Source organism: Chenopodium album, chromosome 26, assembly GCF_948465745.1.
Source record: "Chenopodium album chromosome 26, dcCheAlbu1.1, whole genome shotgun sequence".
Classification (NCBI taxonomy): Eukaryota; Viridiplantae; Streptophyta; class Magnoliopsida; order Caryophyllales; family Amaranthaceae; genus Chenopodium; species Chenopodium album.
The window spans coordinates 1892178-1908122 of NC_137859.1; positions in this window are offsets into that span (position 1 = coordinate 1892178).

Here is a 15945-nt window from a genome sequence, read left to right on the forward strand (position 1 = left end):
TTGTCATAAACGTCCGTGGTAGCCTTGAGTTTGCAAAATCGGTGCAAGTTGCAAATGGGTAAAATGACCGTTTTAGGACATATTGGATTGTTCCATAGACCCAATTGGACTCCCGGAGGGTATTAGGGACCATGGTAAATATCTCGTCAATTTTTATTTCCGGGCGAAAAATTGTCAAAAAATTATAAAATTGAAGGCTATAATCCACGCTTTTCGAGGAAATTTTGAGGTTTTGAGGCATGGTGGCGAAAAGTCTTTAGACCTTAAGGGATACATCTCGGGGTCATATAATGCAGTTTGAAACCATATATAGTCATTCTGTGTTGTCATAAACGTCCGTGGTAGGCTTGACTTTGGGAAATCGGTGCAAGTTGCAAATGGGTAAAATGACCGTTTCAGGACATATTGGATGGTTCCATCGACCCAATTGGATTTCTGGAGGATATTAAAAACCATGGTATACATCTCGACAATTTTTATTTCCGGGCGAAAAAAAGTCAAAAAATTACAAAATTGAAGGCTATAATCCACGCTTTTTGAGAAAATTTTGAGGTTTTGGGGCCCGGTATCGAAAAGCCTTGAGACCTTAAGGGACACATATTGGGGTCATATAATGTCGTTTGAAACCATATATGATCATTATATGTTGTCATAAACGTCCGTGGTAGGCTTGAGTTTACGAAATTGGTGCAAGTTGCGAACGGGTTAAATGACCGTTTCAGGACATATTTGTTGGTTCCATCGACCTAATTGGACTTCTGGAGGGTATTAGGGACCATGGTAAACATCTCGGCAATTTTTATTCCGGGCGAAAAAAGGTCAAAAAATTACAAAACTGAAGGCTATAATCCAATCCACGCGTTTTGAGGAAATTTTGAGGTTTTGGGGCCCGATGGCGAAAAGCTTTGAGACCCTAAGGTCATATAGTGTCGTTTGAAACCATATATGATCATTATATGTTGTCATAAACGTCCGTTGTGGACTTGACTTTACGAAATCGGTGCAAGTTGCGAACGGGTAAAATGACCGTTTCAGGACAAATTGGATGGTTCCATCGACCCAATTAGATTCTCGGAGGGTATTAGGGACTATAGTAAACATCTCAGCAATTTTTTATTTTCGGGCGAAAAAAGGTCAAAAAATTACAAAATTGAAGGCTATAATCCGCGCTTTTTGAGAAAATTTTGAGGTTTTGGTGCCTGGTGGCGAAAAGCCTTGAGACCTTACAGGATACATCTCTGGGTCACATAATGTCGTTTGAAACCATATATGGTAATTATATGTTGTCATAAACGTCCTTGGTAGGCTTGAGTTTACGAAATCGGTGCAAGTTGCGAACGAGTAAAATGATTGTTTCAGGACATATTGGATGGTTCCGTAGACCCAATTGGACTCCCTGAGGGTATTAGGGACCATGGTAAACATCTCGGCAATTTTTATTTTCGGGCGAAAGATGGTTATAAAAATTATTAAATTGAAGGCCCAGATGTTTACCACGAATCCACGATCCCTTATGCCTTCCGAGAGTTTAATTGGGTGGGTGGAACAATCTAATTTGCCATTAAAAATTTATTTTACCCGTTTCCGTACATTCCTCTTGTATTAGCTATAAGCTCTCACGGGGCCTTTACGTTGCTAGATACTGGTCATATATGGGTCCACACAATATTATATGATTCCAGGATTCATTCCGTATTGTTCCGTGAAATTCCAACATCAGCTCCCGACACCTCCTAAATCGCTCCGATTTCGTGTATTATAGTAAAGTTGTCGATTCGGGGTATTCAAGTCGGTTTTGGGTTGGGTCAAATTATGTCTCGGGTTAAATTAGAATCAGGTTATGTCGGGTCAATCTAGCCTCAGATTAGGTTCAAGTTCGGGTTGGGTCAATTTCAGTTGAGGTTATTCTGGGTCGTTCACCTTTTTGGATATATGTCGGGTTCAATTCGAGCCAAATTCTGATAGGATTCAATTTCAGTTTCGGATTGTGTGTGAGTCAGGTTTGAGTGGGTTAATAAATGGTACATTCGGGTTCGAGTTAGTGATGAGTTGGGTTTTGGTTTAAGTTTAATTTCAATAAATATCGATGTGCTCAAGTTGAACCTATATATTTACGCATCTCATAATTTGATCAACATTATTAAGATTTTATTAAACCTAAACATGAGTAATAGAGAACAAAAGGTATACAAGCTGAATTGGATTGTGGGTTTACAGATTTGTACCAGTATATAAGTTGAACAAAGGCATATAAATTTTATTAAACCTTTCATGATTCGGATACAGTTTCTAATTGGGTCGGGTACTAGTTCGGGTTCAGATTGTTGTTTGGTCGGATTAAATCGGTTGACGGTTACTCTCAGATTGGGAGCAGGTTCGGGTTCAGGTCAAAAAGTATTGGATCAAATCGATTGTCGGTTAACATCAGGTCAGGTTCAGGTTGGGTTACAGGTGACTAGTTTCACCCCATTGTCCGGATACAGGTTGTGTTCAGATTTTTACCGGTTCAGGTCGGGTTTTCGGGTCGAATCAATCTTTAACCGCTCTAGCATTGACACAAGTTATTTGTTCTCCTCATCTTATTTAAATAAGCTTCCATAAAAGTCTTCAGGTAGCTAATGTGGCTATTGTTGCTTTCCGGTCGTATAATTTTCTTAAGAAAGAGCAAAGCTATGCAAAATTATTACAAGTATTTTATTTTTTAAAAGAAAAAGTGGGTGCACATAAGTTTTATAAAGACTTGGAGGTTAATGGTAAAGTTAGCAAAACAACAATTTTGTTTATTCAGAAAGTTTAGGCCAACAGTTCAGGCCCATAATGGGCTGGTACGAAACTCGTTTACACTAGGTTAAACGGGCTTTGCCCATAATTCCGATCTGTTTTAAAGTCACGACTACTCACGAGTACTTGGTAGAATAGGCTAACATATTCACTACTCACTAGAGGGATAAATTAACTTGGTAGAATAGGCTATATCAAAATTACATTCTACTAAGACACATTTTTCCCATTTGATTAGGCTATGAATCAGAGGAATAAAAGGAATCAACCTAAGCAAACCTCCCTTGAATTGAGGAAGTGTAATTTTCATTCATTTGATCATCAAATTCATCATCAAGTACTATTAGCTTCTTCGTCTCCTTCGTATGTACCACCTCTTCCTCTTTCGAGTATTATGCTAAGCGTTGTAGGAAGAAAGGTTACAAAGAGTTGATGACCATAACAAATGATATAGCCTTAGCCCTCAATTCAAATCTCATACCTGTGAGATTATAATATCTGTAACACAAGAAACTCTAGTCAGATTTTTAATGATATGATATGATTATATTTGTTTGCATGTTGATTTATAGCTAACATATGATAATCAGAGGAAATATGTGATCGTGATGACATGAATTTTTTTTATGCATTGAAAAAGGAACGTATCACTGTTTAGCATATTGATTTAATTTCTTTTTTAAATAAAAAATACAACGATGAATTAATTTTGCTTTTAATATAATGCAAATGAGTTTTTGAAAGTATTTATGTTTAAGTTTTTAATAAGATGTGTAATTACACAAATGATATACCAGTTATATTGTTATAATTGAAATATTTAAGAAGAGAAGAAAACAAACTTGGTGAATTATTGCTGAAGCATGAAGACGATTCTCTATGAAATTGGTTTCTCCTTTTTTTTCTTTCTTTCTAACCAATACTCTTCGGTCAAAGTGACCATTGAAACTGGTTTGACTAAATCTGAACTTTTAAGGAAGCCTGCGGTTTCAAGAATTGGTTTGTCTTTTGGTTTTTTTTTTTTTGGTGCTCACGAGGGGCAAAGCCCCAAAAAAAAAAAACGAAAAACGAGAAACTAAAACTACGGGGGAATAAAACGTGGCATAGCCACACCTACTACATCATCATGTAAAATTCTCCCTAAAGCTAAAGGGGGGACTTGAATCAACTCCGTGGGGTTGTTCTGATTGACTCCTTGATTGGCTAACCAATCTGCAGCTCTATTTGCTTCCCTGTAAATGTGATGAACCTGTACTTGCCATTTATCATCATCTAGCATCTGCTTACATTTCGAGATAATATGGACTGCTTCCCCAAAGTACGTCTGATTGCCTTGTAAAGCTAACACCAAAGCTTGACTATCTAGTTGCACTTGAAGGTTCGCAGGATGAAGCCTTGCTGCCAGCTCCAAACCATACTCTAAGGCCCTAGCTTCAGCTTTAAAAGCATTACAAATACCCAAATTCAAAGAGAAGGCATAAGCTAGCTTACCCGTGGCATCTCGAATCAAACCTCCTCCACCAGCCTGACCCGGGGCTCCTTTAGCTGCTCCGTCTGTGTTAAGAACCAACCATCCAATAGGGGGAGCCAACCATCGAACATACGTTTCAACCCTATGCCTCGACCTTTCATTCGAAGACCCATCAAAATCCCCAACAGCTCTCCACGTCTCTTCAAACTTGGCTAACAAAAAAGCCTTTATATCAATGGGATTTTCATTACCTCGATCATGGGCAACATTGTTCCTCCATCTCCAAGTCCACCATATGACTAAAGCAAAGTAGGTCGGCCATATTTCTGGTGAAAGGTCACTTCTTTCTTGAACTTTGATATTCCGCACAATCCATTGCTTCAAAGAGCCAGCTCGGAATTGAGGGGAATTAGCAGGACCTCCAACTTGTTTCCAAATCTCTCTTGCCACTTTGCAGTCCCTCAACATGTGAAGCATAGTCTCATCATGGTCGGGGCAAGCTTTACACTTAGGATCATTAGTTAAGCTTCTCTTAAAACGATTCTCATTAGTCATGAGTCTATCATGCAAAACGAGCCATAACAAAACTTTAATTCTTTGTTGCACTCGAACATTCCAAACAAGCTCCCAACTTCCATCACTTGGAACTAACTCCTCCCCTTTAATTATTTGCAAGGCAGATTTAATAGTGAACCTGCCTTTTGCACTACCTCCCCAGTAAAGCAAATCACCCATCGAAGGGTCTTCTCGAACCTGATGGGCAGCTATTTCTTGAAGGGTTTGCCCAGGTAATAAATCCCCAAATACCTCCCACCTCCAACCTGTATCTTTGTCCCAAAGTTCCTCTACTGTAGCCCCCTCTATTTCTTGTGGTATAGGAGCTATAGCAAGACTTCTAAGATCACTATCACATGCCCACTTATGATCCCAAAACAAAGTTCGATTCCCATGCCCAACAGCCACACGAGCTCCTAGTCCTAGAATCTTCACATTATCCGTTATACCACGCCACACATTCGACATATTACTCTTTGCTTCAAACATATCAATATCACACCTACCCTTGCAATACTTAGCCCTTAACACACTTGACCACAAAGAATGAGGTTCCGTTAGCACTCTCCAACCAAGTTTTGTAAGGAAAGCAGCATTCAAGTCCCTCGATGACCTCATTCCTAAACCACCTTGATTTTTATTCAATTGTAGAGTTTCCCACGAAATTAGATGAATCTTACGTTGATCCTCATTACCACCCCATATGAAACGTCTCACTTTTTTGTCAATATCATCACAAATACTCCTTGGGATTTTTGCCGATTGCATAGCATAGGAACTTATAGTAGAGATAGAAGACTTTGCTAAAATAATTCTCCCCGCAAGTGAAAGATATTTAGATTTCCAACCCGATAAACGTCTATCAACTTTCTCACATAAGTAGGCAAACGTGTCTCTAGTAACTCTACTCGTGATTGTAGGCATGCCTAAATAGTTTCCGAGATCATCTGTAATCTCCATTTGCAAAGCACTTGCAATATCATATTTTGATGCTGCTGCCATATTTGGTGAGAAATAAATTCTTGATTTTGCATTACTCACCTTTGAGCCAGAAGCCGCACAAAATCTTGCTAGACACCTTTGAATAATTTCAGCTTGCTCCAGCGAAGCTTCTGCAAAGAGTATTAAGTCATCCGCAAAGCAAAGATTCGAGAGTTTAGGACCATTCCTACTAGCTCTGATAGGTTTCCAGTGATTATTGATGATAGATTCTTCAATAACCTGGTTTAGGCGCTCCATACACAAAACAAATAAATAGGGTGAAATGGGATCACCCTGACGAATTCCTCTTCCTGGTTTGAAAGCTTGAGTAGGCTCACCATTCCAAAGAACCTTCATAGATGAAGTAGTAATACACTCCATGATAACTTCAATAATTACAGGAGGGAACTTGATTTCGAGAAGAGTATCATGTATGAATTCCCAACGAAGTCTATCATAAGCCTTCTCAAAATCTATTTTAATAGCCATCATACCATTAACACCTTGCTTATTTTTCATAGTCTGTAATACTTCTTGAACAATTACAATATTATCTGTAATTTGTCTTCCTGGAACAAAACTGGTCTGAGTACTAGAAGTAAGGTGAGGCATCATCGGTTTAATACGGTTAACAATAGTCTTTGTAATTAATTTGTAGACGACATTGCATAGACTTATAGGTCGAAATTGAGAAGCTGACTCCGGAGCATCCACTTTGGGTATAAGGACTATAAAAGTATCATTCAAATTTTCTGGAAGTCCTTTACCCGACAAAGCCTTTAGCACAACATCATACACATTTTTTGCAACCAAGTCCCAATGCTTTTGAAAGAAAAGAACTTGGAATCCATCGGGCCCAGGAGCCTTTAGAGCTCCCATCTCCCCCATTGCTTTGTCAACCTCACACCTGGTGAAGGGGCGAGACAGACTCGTCCAATCTCTTGTGGTAAATTCGGGGAAAATATCAGTAGGCAGCACCCCTTCCTCAAGCTCACCATCAGCCTTGAACAAATTCTGAAAATAGTCCACAATAACCCCTTGAACACGGTCAGTCTCATGTATCCATTCATCATCCAGATTTTTTTTAATGGCATTAACTTTGTTCCTCCAACGTCGAGCAATAGTACTGAGGTGAAAAAATGTAGTGTTTTTATCACCTTCCCGAATCCAATCAATTCTTGACTTTTGATACCATAACATTTCTTCTTGTTCCAGAACTTCATCAAGTTCCCTTCTCAATTTTGACTCCAATTTAATCAAATCTCTAGACTTTTGCTGGGACAAACTCTTCTGAACCCCTGCAATTCGAGCTTGAAGCACTCTCTTTTTTCTGAAAATATTGTGAAAAACCGTTTTGTTCCAATCTTGCAACTCATCAGATAGTCGTTTAAGGTGAGGAACAAGTGGTGCTTCTTTATCCCATTTTTCTTCAATAAATTCTCTAAATTTCTCATGAGTTAACCAAGCTGCTTGGAACTTAAACGTTTTATTTACACTCGAAATTGGAGCAAAACCATTCGGTGAAACAAAAACAGGACAATGGTCTGATCTAATAGCAGGGAGATTTCGAGATGCTGCATTTGCAAACCTTAGACTCCATTCACCATTGCAAAGAGCACGATCAAGCCTAGCACTTGTTCGAGTTTGTACAGTATTACCTCTCGCCCATGTATGAGAAGGGCCACTAAATTCCACCTCCAGCAAATCCAATTCTTGAACCCATTCATTAAATAAAGCAGAACGTCTAGATGTCTCATGACTACTCGAACTCCTCTCCCAGGAAAAACGAGTTTCATTGAAATCCCCTACTAACAACCATGGTTTATTATTGCTAGCAGCAAAATCTTTAAGGTGTTGCCAAAGTTCAGCTCTTTTAGTGGGATCCGGACTGGCATAAACCGCTGTAAAGTACCAGGGAGTTTCTCCCACTCTCTTAATATCCATAGTAATATACTGCCTATGTTTAACAATTGGCTCCACAGTCACCAATTCTTGTCTCCAATAAATCCAAATACCACCACTAAAGCCCTCAGCATCGACCCTAGTATGACCAGAGTAACCCAAGATATTTGCTATTTTAATAGCCTGTTGACCACCCATATGTGTCTCAACTAAAGCTAGAACATTAGGATTATTTGTTTTCACAACTTCTTTTAAAGCATAAATAAATTCTCTACTTCCCGCCCCCTGTACGTTCCATACCATACAAGTAATGGGGGGACAATTCGGAGCTAAGTTCGGAATACTATCATCCATAGAAACAGGAATTTGAGGAAGTGAACTTACATAAGCTGCTCGGATTAAATTGAGAATTCTGTTCAATTCAACAGGAACTTTCAAGGTTACTACCAATTCCATTGGCTCCGGAATTGGCTCCCTCCAAGACTCGATGTTGACCTCCATCACATGGATCAGGGGGTTTGCTATTCCCATGTAAGGCATCTCCATCGGTTGCCCAACACATAGAGTCTTCTCTGGTGGCACTGCAAGCTTGATCACATTCGGCATTGGTGGCAGTAAGAACTGCTGCATTTGGTTCTGCATCCTCGTCCTCCACTATTATTTCTCCTTGAACTACCTCTTGTTTCTTCTGCGTTGTGTGATCGTTTATTGTAGGCTGTTGGTTCTCTTTATCAAGATTAAAACTCTGTTTTGTGGCTTTGGTATTTGCTTCGAGGTTGGTAATTGGAAAAAGGGGGGTGTTCACAGTCTCTCGTTGTTTTTGGATTCTGGGAGCATCTTTTTTATTTTTATTTTTGTTAAATAAATTATTTTCCTTATTTTGGGAAATATTCTGAGCAATCTTTTTACCCCAATCAAAGGATAAATTTCCTTGAATATTATCTAGGGGATTCTGCGAATTATCTCCTAAATTAACAGTTGCCATATGCATATCTTGACTTTTGTTAGGATAAGCATGCACTTGCGGAGTAAGCTCATTAGTATCCTTAGTGATATCAACTTCTTGCACTTTTGTAGCATCAGAATCCTCATTCAGATTATTCTCTTCATTCTCTTGCTGATTTAACGCTTCATATCTAGATCCCCCACCAAATTTTCCTTGAAATTCGCTTGCCACAGTTTTGCTCCGTTGACTTTGATCCTTCGAATTTCCAGCATTACCCTTCCCTACAGGTTGTACAGCTTTTTCCGGCCTCGGAGCTTTCCTCCGGCCCGGTTTTTTCACCAGCATCCAATCCCCAAAAGCATCTAATTCTTCAGGTCTAACAGCAGAAGCTGGCTTTTCAAGCATCACTCCATCCAAATGTTTGTTAATGCCATCTACCATCATCAAATCACTTTGTTGCATTGAAGCACAATGGTCTTCAGAATGCCCCATTTTCCCACATTTATAGCATACCATTTTGATGCCCTCATACTGTATTCTCCAGACCTTCCCCTTTAACCAGAATTTTGCTAACAGGGGCTTTGACAGATCAATTTCTACACTTAATCTCGTGAACTGACCCCTCTCTGCATAAGCAGTTGAACGATCAACATGAACCACTCTTCCAATTTTTGTCCCAATTTTCTTTAAGAACTCCTTGTCGAAGTACTCCACTGATAGGTTCGGGATCCTCACCCAAACAGTCAGAACATTAATTGAAGCTTCTTCAGGGATGAAGTTTGGAGTCCACTTCCTGATAGTAAGATACTTGTCATCAATTAACCAGGGACCCTGGGTTAAAACATAATTATAATCATCCACATTCGAGAAACGAGCAATAAAATACTTGCAACCAATATCAGTCAGATTCAAATCCCCTTTCAGCTGCCATTTTTTTTTCAGTCTCTTCATTAAGCCCATGTATCCCAAACTGCCATCAAACATTCTGATAATCAGGGTATTTCTCCATGGTTTCCTCATTGCTCGTTTCTCCTCTTTAATGAGGAGAATAATAGGGCATTTTTCACTGTCAACCACGCCCTCCGGAGGTTCATCATCATCAGACACATCATCCTCATCCTCCAATTCAAATTGGGATCCATTCTGATTAGCCAATTGCGTGTCACGAAGCAAGTCCCTAAAGGATTTTTGATTCGTTGCAAAGCCAATGGGAGCATTAATCTGGCTTCGCACATTCACATTAACAGCAGGGGAAGACTCAATTTGGCCATTAGGACCATTCTCACTCTCCATTGATTGACCAGAAATCTCAGAATCTCTGCCAAAAATTTCATGAGTAATTTTCCTTTTAGGTTTCTTATTGGATCTGACCAATTGATCAGCTAATTCAGGGGGGTTTGGAGCAGGTTGCGAGGCAGCCATTAGAGAGTTTTTAGAGAGTTTTTAGAGAGTTTTTAGGCAGCCAAAAATTTCATGAGTAATTTTCCTTTTAGGTTTTTAGAGAGTTTTTGGAGCAGGTTGTCTTTTGGTAATTGGTATAAAGACTAATGAGAATGGTTGTGTTGGATCAAGACCTATTTATAGGAGTTTGAGATTACACATTAAGAAAAAATAATTATTGAGGTTGGTTGGATGAATCACGAGAGATATGATATGTTTCCATGTATAAGTTAACCTATGATGTTAAGCAAATTAAGATAGAATTGACAGAAAAGTCTGACACTGTTAATTGTACATGCAAGAAATATCATTGGTTCACTAAGATAGGTTGTACAAGGAAGGCCTGACAAGGTTGGATGTATATGCCACGCATGCATGAAATATCATTGGTTCACTAAGATAGGTTCTACAAGGAAGGCATGACAAGGTTGGATGTATATGCCACGCATGCATGAAATATCATTGGTTCATTAAGATAGGATTTACAGGTAAGCAGAAAAATTCATTAGTTTATTAAGAATTAAGATATGATTTACAGGTCAGCGTTGACACTGTTAGTTGACAAACTTTAAGTAGCATAAAATTTTAGATAATTTAAATGAATATTGTATATTTTACAATAGCTGGTAGTGGGAAGATTCATATTTTTTCTATTTTTGTTACCGCGTAGTAGGGTATAGTTAGTATGTTATGGATATAGCTAATGATGAACAGTGGGTAAAAGATGAGGTAAAATTTATAATAATTTAAAATGAACGGGTCGCTATTTAGAAAAAGAAAGAAAATTGTACTTAATTATATATAAGCGACTTTATAAGAAAAGTATGTCAACTAAATAAGAATGCATGAATTATAGTTGTAACTTTTCTCGTGTCATTGGTAAGTTTCACAATAGTAAATTTCTACATAAAGCGTTAAACCATTAAACCTACTTGTTGGGGGGGGGGGTTTATTTATTTCTTCCATCACATTTATCTTCACTCATACTACATACAAGACTACAAGATGCACACTACCAAAGACTTCATATGGTGTATCTTGTATGCTAAGTACAATGTGTTCCATTTTCAATGGAAAAACTTCTATAACCCATGAGCCCAACATCAACTGATTGGGCCAAATTACTTCAATTTTGTACTTAATATAGTATATAGAAACTATGGGCTCAGGATGACCCATCTTAAGCCCACAATCTGATCATGGATCATATCCACAGGAGAAATCTTGCGCTTAAAGCTTAATCACGACACTGTATTTTCACATCACTGTATTTGTTGTGGGACAAATGTTTAGGTCCTGTTTTAGGATTGGGTTGGGCTCACCCTAGGTTGAAAATGGAGAAATTTCAACCAAAAAATTATTACAAGGACTATAACTTTGATTACATTAAGAGAAAACATCTAATATACTCCCTCCGCTCTCTTAATATTGTAATGTCTTGCACTTTTAAGACTAATTCATATTCATTTTTAACCATTTTGTACGTTAGGAAAAACGTTCATTAGTTTTATAGAATTCATCTAGATGTATATTAGTGTATATTTTCACAATATCAATAATAATAACAGTGTGTAATTTAAGATGTTTTAGGTTTGTATATTCTTTGAGTCTTTGACAAGTGTAATTCCACTCATGTCACGATATTAAAAGAACGGAGGAAGTATTAGAGAGAGACATGATTTACAAAGTTGATTGAATGCATGTAATCTTGGCGTAATTAATGTGATGTAGACATTAATATCAAATTTACCTTCTTATGCGCGAGTAACAGCTAAAAACTCCATGTTTTAAGAATTAAAAGGTACTTTAATAGTTTGATACTCCATGTATCAGTTTCACCATCACCTCCCCAAATAAAGATTAAACGGTTCATTTTTCCATCTGGCATGCATTATGCATCTAGTGTAACGCACATTCTTTAAAGCAATCTTAAATACAGAATCACATATGATCCTTTTTCCACAATTTAGTTTAAACATGTCATTATTGGAGAGTTTTGTGATGATTTTGTATTGCACAAAATTTTTTAATACTATTTAGTGCTTCTTTAGATTATTTTAGTGGCAATGAGCATTTCAACTTTCATACCACTCACACATTTTTTTTTAAAAAATAATTTTCACTTAATAAAATATAGTCACGTGAGATTTTGTTAGGCTTGTAGAAAGTATTAAAATAGAAATGTTGCAACTAATAGTAAACGAAGGTATATCATTATAAGAGCAATAACTTCTTTTTTTTTTGAACCGGATAAGAACAATAACTTAGAATGGGGTATTAGAATCTCTTGTATGAGGATTCAGTCTCATCATAATCTACCATTATACTCCAATAAAAGATGCCCAAATACACCTTTAAACTTTAACCTTTTAAATTAGTTCACATCTACGGATCTATTTACGAGACACTCATAATACTTCGTATCTATTAACGGAGGTGGTCGTATAAGTTCCAAGTTCCAAACCCTTATACTCCTCAAGCACCACAATAGGAACTCATCCTTGAAACGTATGTACTATCTCTAAAAAGTCAGCATTACAGATACATCTTACGAACATTCAAATCGATCTAAACGAACATCATAATCGTCATCCTTCCATCATAAAAAGGTACAACCTAGTAATTTATATGCTAGTCAAAATTGGTCCAAGTAATATGTTTATGGCGTGACCATCAATTTTTTTAAACCAATCTATTTATTACTGCAAAAAGCTAAAATTTCATGTGCAAATCAAGCAAACAAGCAAGAAATATAATTTAATTTTCTGTCAATTTTGCCTTTTTTTTTTTTTTTTCCTTTTTGTTCATGATATAAAATCTCAAAAAACATGCGCTACTACAAATAAAAACCATAAATAGCTAGGAAAAAAAATACGAGTACTACTATCTCTTCCAACTTCCCCCTCTTCTCTCTCTAAAAATCCATAAACTTGTAGAGAGAGAAACTCACTGTATGTTCTTCTCTTGCTACATTGTCCTAAGAAAAACCCATTGTTTTTGTTTTAAGTTATCCCCTTTTTTTTTTTTGACTAATTTTGCATCAAGAAAATACACCATTTATTTTGCATTCTATGAAATTTACTTTTCTTATGCTTTCTTTGCATGGTTTATGTTACAAAACCCACCATTTTATACAAATTCTTTGCCTATGATCTTGTTTTAGTTACCCTTTATTTTATTATATGCTTTTGCATATTTTATATCTTATATAAACAAATGGTTGGTTTTTTAATTGTTTTGTTTAATGGTTTTTTTGGTTGATTTCAGAGTTTGGGTTTCAATTGACTCGATGGGGCCAATAAGAGGGTCAAAGAAGAAAAGAAAGGTAGATGTTTCAGAAAATGAAGAGTCTGGAGATTGGTGGGTCGAGTTCTCTAAGGGTATTAATGGTATACTTTTACTCTTCAAATTTTGTTTATTGTCCCGTATTTCTATTTGTTCATAGCATGTTTTTGTAACTGGGTATATGATTTTTGTGTGAATTACTGTATTTGATCATATATTGGAATGATTGGCATCTGGGTTTTTGTTATTACATAGTAAAATTCATGTTCATGGGTTGAATTTGATGTTAAATGTTGTAGATTCACCATTATTTTGCTCTGCTTGGTAATGAGTGGTGTTTGTAGCTTTGGATTGTAAATGTATTTGGACATTTCTTAAGAGGGATTCCTAGCATTGTCATCTTCCGTATAGCTGTAGAAATTTATTATCCTTATCTCCTAGTTTTCGCGAGTTTAATGATAAGTTCGAGTTTGAGGATGATAAGAAGATGTTGTAGAACTGCTGAACATCCTGGGGAGGTAGTGCTTTTTTGGCTTATAGAAAGAGTTGTAAAGGGTTGTGATGTAAACGTGATTCAATCTAAGGTCTTTATGCTAGCTGACATACACTAGGGAGGAGGTGTCCTTACAGTAATCATTGTAGATAACTGAGATCCAAGTTATGCCCGCTTTCCGCTTATCCTAGGGAGTTTCTGTTGATCAGTGTATGTGTGGTAATACTATCCTTGGCTTTTGGGCTATAATGACTTGAAATTGAAAGGACTCATTAGACTGCCCTCGTTTTCTTATTTTGTTATATGTTTGAGGAATTGAGATAGTATATGGTTGATACATACTAAGTATATGATTGAGATTCTTCAAAAAAAAAAAAAAAAAAAAAAAGTACATGATTGAGAGTTTATGTGGATATAGCCTCTATGTTGTCCCAAGGATATGAATCCATGTATCCATCCCCCTTTATCTACCTAGAACATCTTAAAGTGTGTGTGGTAATGTTGAAGCAGTAGATATATGTTCTGGAAAATGTAAGGTATGAGAAAACATTAAGCTGTGCGTACAAGTTTGGCCACGGTCATTCAGATCTGCAGGGGATTATGCTTCCAAAATTTCTGTGCTTTTTAAAAAAGAGATCCTTTTGGTGGGTCACTGCTTATTGGTGCAAGTTGGATGGTGTTAATAGCTCGAGATCTGCTGATTGGACCTTGCCAGTTTTCCACTGTAAATTATAGGAGATGAGCTTATGACTTTGTTCTCTTGACTGTTCAGCTTTAAGTTAAGCAGGCTCTTAGACAGAAAACTTTCCTGTAATCGATATCCCAATCTGTTTTTGTAGATTATATTAGGTAGCTGATATCTTGAGAAACATAAGCTTCCCTAAAAGCAGTCTCCTGATCACTTCTTGACGATTACATCAGGCATCTGAAATCTAATGTTAAACTTGGTTGTGGCCTTCTTAGTAGATTTTAGATATTAAATTGGAGTATTCATACAGGCATAGAGCTGATGTGCCAAGTGGGGGATTATGGCTTTTTTTTGGTTGGTTTGGGATTGGTTTGAGATCTTAAGACTGTAAGCAACAGCATTCTATGTAAATTTATGGATTTTCTTTAGAATGCTTACTTTTCAAGCTATAAATGTTCCTTTGTCACTGGTTCCACAATTTTCACTCAAAAGAATAGGAACTAGATTATCTTAATTAGGACTTTGCTTGTAGTTGACATTTTAGTTGTCTGGCCCATGTGACTTAGTGTTGATTTTCTACTGTATGAAAGGAGGTAGTAGGTATAATTAGACAAAAAACGATTTAGTGAATGTAATTTGGTGCAGTTATACAATCTGATTCGACTTGTTTCTATGGGAAGATGTCAGCTGACTGCAGAGCCTTGTAATGTGTAATGAACAATAAAGCTTAAATGAGAAATTTTGTTGCAAGCTAGTAGAAGCTGTGGATCCAATTTTGTATGGATACCCTATTCTTATTGGTTTAAGAACATGCAATTTTGATTTTTCACTACCTCTGTAAATTTTTTTTTTTTTTTTTTTTTTTTTTTTTTTTTTTTTTTTTTTTTTTTTTTTTTTGAATAGACCTCTGTAAATTTTTTTTGTTCTGAATTGGTGTTGCTAAAGGCCTAAATCATGAAAAGAATTCAGTTGGATTGCTCTTATTTTCCTTGGAGTATGTTACTCTTCTTCTTACCTTTGTTGAGCATAAGTTGAGGTATGGCCTACTGAGTCTTGGTTAAAAGTGTGACAGGAGCTGAATTTTCTTTTGATAGATTTTCACTTTGGTAAGATTAAATAGAAAATTGATTGCAGTGAATGCCAGCATGTGGAATTTGCTGAAAATGTACGACATTATTGTGCATATATACTGATGAGGAAATATGAGCTGATCATTCAGAAAAAATACAGGAAAATTTTCCGACAGAAAATTTTGATAGCAATTGAGAAGATATGTAACTACTGACTGTTCATAGGTGTGAAGACTTTTAGGTTTCTAGCTTGCATTGAGCTGTCTGAAATATGTCATAATTGTCCTTGTGCAGATGCAAGATGACACTTGAGTCCTTAGTTAAGGTATTAAC